This window comes from Tachyglossus aculeatus, chromosome 6, assembly GCF_015852505.1.
Source record: "Tachyglossus aculeatus isolate mTacAcu1 chromosome 6, mTacAcu1.pri, whole genome shotgun sequence".
Taxonomy (NCBI): domain Eukaryota; kingdom Metazoa; phylum Chordata; class Mammalia; order Monotremata; family Tachyglossidae; genus Tachyglossus; species Tachyglossus aculeatus.
Window position 1 is genome coordinate 17,513,379 of NC_052071.1, and position 4,025 is coordinate 17,517,403.

General features: G+C 42.3%; 1 non-coding gene across 1 annotated transcript; it reads right to left on the reverse strand.

Annotated features, from left to right (window-relative positions):
• Positions 1–331: 331 nt before the first annotated feature.
• Positions 332–469, reverse strand: LOC119930256. The gene has a single exon (XR_005451739.1). It is a non-coding gene; the product is annotated as a small nucleolar RNA SNORA7 (small nucleolar RNA).
• Positions 470–4,025: the final 3,556 nt, after the last annotated feature.

A 4,025-nucleotide genomic window follows, 5' to 3' on the forward strand; every position in this document is an offset into this window, starting at 1 on the left:
ATCATTTTTCTATTAACTACCACAGGGCCACAAAATAATGTTTCCATGCACTGAAACTCTGCAGCCTAATACAATAGAGGGAATCGTAAATACATCTAAAGAAGCCAAATCATCTATACTTGTCTCGTCTTACGCGGTTGAGTCGTTTCCGACCCATTGACACATCTCTCCCAGAACTCCCCACCTTCAAATGCAATCGTTTTGGTAGTGTATCCATAGAGTTTTCTTGGTAAAAATATGGAAGTGGTTTACCATTGCCTTCTTCCGTAAATTTGAGTCTCCACCCTCGACTCTCTCCGGTGCCGCTACTGCCCAGCCTAGGTGAGTTTTGACTTGTTGCAGATTGCCTTCCACTCACTAGCCACTGCCCAAGCTGGGAATGGAATGAGTATGCTTCTGCTTGACTCTCCGTCCTGTAGTGGAGACTGGGAGAGTACTGGAAACTCTCCATGTGCGATCCTGAGAAGGGTATCATTTATACTAGACGTTGATGATCCGTTGTTTAAAAATGAACTGCTAAATGATCCACCCGGACATCACCTAGCTAGGTGACATTATGAGGAATTGGAAAATATAAATCAGAGAGGAAATTGTGAATTAAAATTAAACTTACAGGGGGCTCACACTCTTAATATCCATTTTACAGATGAGGTAACTGAGGCTCAGAGAAGTGAAGTGACTTGCCCAAAGTCCCACAGCTGACAAGTGGTGGAGTCAGGATTTGAACCCATGACCTCTGACTCCAAAGCCCGTGCTCTTTCCACTGAGCCATGCTGCTTCTCAATCACTGGTATTTAATGAGCACTTACTATGTATACAGCACTGTACTAAAGCCTTGGGAGAGTATAGCACAGTGCTCTTCACACCATAAGTGCTCAATAAATGGCATTGATTGGTACTCAAGAGCCCAGTTTACTAGATAAATGTTATTAAAACTACTACTATGCACATGTACGTGTTTCTATGGTAATTTTGCTTACTATTTTCCATTTACAGAATGTGAACCCTTAAAGAAATTTGAATGAATATGAAGTTGTGTAGCTGAATTTAAATCAATGATTTACACATCCGCTTCAAACAATTTGACATTTCTCCCTTCGCAGTTTTCATGAGGTCAGCATCCCAAAATCCAAGAACTCTAACCTTATTTTGGTCAAGAGGGCTCTCTTCAGGAATAAGAATGTGAAAGGTTTGACAAAAGCCTTCATGCTTAGTATGTGGTGAATGCGGGTAGCTTTGCATTTCTTTTTTATTAGGTAGGCCACTTTCTTCTGTTCTCTTAGAAAAGATGGCACAGTTGAGTTACAAATAGACATAAAGCACAAAACAAGTCAGAGCCACAAGAGGCAATATGTGTGGGTGCCCATCAGTTCTGCCACAATGCAGACCTGCTGTGTGACCTTGGGCAAATCACCTCACTTCTCTGTGCTTCAGTCAATGCATGATATTTATTGAGCCCTTTCTCAAGCATCATTGCCTAGTGGATAGAGCACGGGCCTGGGAATCAGAAGGACCTGGATTCTACTCCAAGTTCTGCTTGTCTATGTGACCTTGGACAAGTCACTTAACTTCTCTGTGGCTCAGTTCCCTCATCGCCTGTCCCGCCATCGAACCCCGGCCCACGTCATCCCCCGGGCCTGGAATGCCCTCCCTCTGCCCATCCGCCAAGCTAGCTCTCTTCCTCCCTTCAAGGCCCTCCTGAGAGCTCACCTCCTCCAGGAGGCCTTCCCAGACTGAGCCCCTTCCTTCCTCTCCCCCTCGTCCCCCTCTCCATCTCCCCCATCTTACCTCCTTCCCTTCCCCACAGCACCTGTATATATGTATATATGTTTGTACATATTTATTACTCTATTTATTTATTTATTTATTTATTGTACATATCTATTCTATTTATTTTATTTTGTTAGTATGTTTGGTTTTGTTCTCTGTCTCCCCCTTTTAGACTGTGAGCCCACTGTTGGGTAGGGACTGTCTCTATATGTTGCCAATTTGTACTTCCCAAGCGCTTAGTACAGTGCTCTGCACACAGTAAGCGCTCAATAAATATGATTGATGATGATGATGATCTGTAAAATGGGGGTTAAGACTATAAGCCCCACTTGGGACATGAACTGTGTCCAACCTTGTATTTACCCCAGTGCTTAGTATAGTGCCTGGCATATAATAAGGGCATAAAAAATGATGTTGGTAGACATGATTTTTGTTCTCAAGGAGTTCATTTTCTCTGTCACCTAGTTGGGAATTAAATACATGTTGTCCTTGCCTCTTAGTTTGTAAGCCCCAAGTGGGACAGGAACTGTTTCTGGCCTGATTTGTGTGCATTTATTATTTAAGTTCAGTGCTTGGCACTTAGTAAGCACTTAACCAATACTGTTATAATTAGTATTCTGATTAGCTTGTTGTGGGCAAGAAATGTATCTGTTTATTGTTGTATTATACTCTCCCGAGCGCTTGGTACAGTGCTCTGCTCACAGGAAGCGCTCAATAAATATAGTAATATATAAGGGTCACGGTACACAGGTCAAGCTATCACTGTCAATGGTGAAATCCAAAATGGTGTTGGTTTCTTTGGAATCACCCCTGAAATCACACCTCCTCCAGGAGGCCTTCCCTGATTAACTTCTCATATTCCCACTTTATATCCCCCTCGGTTCCTGTGGCCACTTCAGGACTTCTGAGCAACCTATACATTTGGGCACCAAACGTCCTCCCTCAAACCTCAAGCCCTTGGCATATAAGTATATGTCTTTATATTCTGTTGTTTTCTCCCGTCTGTCATTTGTTTAGCATCCGTCTCCCTTATAGATTGTAAGCAATTTGAAGGGAGGGATAACATCCACTAATCTATGTACTCCCCAAAGTGCTTGATACAGTGCTCTGAACAGAGTAAGTGCTCATTGACTACTGTTGATTGACTGAAAGTGATTCTTTAATACTGACTAATGCTCCTACTCATTAGACTACTCCTGCCACCATTGGTAGAACTTTATTATATAGGTTGCTGCTTCTCATGGAAAATAAACCAAGGACATTTTTGAAGAGGGAGTGGAAGGAAAATACCATTTGAGGAAATGCTCCTGCATGTGCTCAGACTATCTTGAGTTCTGCCAAGTTTTCCGCCATGTCAGTTGGTGCGGTGGATTTTCAATGGACTTTGCATTCATTCAGGCCCCACCGACATTAACGTAACATCCCTTAAAATAATTCCATCAATATTGCCTAAATATTCAGGGAGAAAATAATCAATTGACACACCCTTGTTGTACCAAAATCCAATGGATAGCATTCCTTTCCAAATGCTTGTATTTTCATAGCATTTTCATATATTGTGTGGGACAGAGACTATCTGATTATCTTGATCTTACCCATCACTTAGCCTGGTGCTTAAATAAGTGTTTGATAAATGCTGTAACTAAAAGCTCTCAGGACTTTTCCATTTATAGATGTGATGATTAAAATATATTACAGATGCCATGGTCAAATTGCGACTCGTGTGGGTTCTGTGGTTTATCTGTTGTGTTACACCTCTTAGGTGTGAGGAAGATGACATCATATGAGCCTAACATAGAACAGGGAATAACTTGTGTCTGTTCCAGCACTTAAAATGTGTTTGGGACATTGGCAGTACTAAACAACTATAATAATGATAATAATAAATAGCATGCAGTCATGTCACACTGTATCTTTCCTCCCCTTGCATCTTTCCTCTCCTCAGTGCATCACCCCTGTGGCTTAATCCTTTGAAGATGGCAGATAGAAAATCACATCTCAGAGAAGTAGCATGGCCTAGTGGAAAGAACATAGGCCTGGGAGTCCGAGGATCTGGATTCTAATCCTGCCTCTGCCACTTTTCTGTTGTGTGACTTTGGGCAACTCACTTAACTTTGTGTCTCAGTCTCCTCGTCTCTAAAAAGAGTATTCGATCCTACTCCCCTGTCCTCAGACCGTGAGGGCAGTACCATCACGAGTGGGCTTTAATCGTGCGTGTCTCGGTGCAGATTCCAGAGAATTGATCCTTAAGGCAT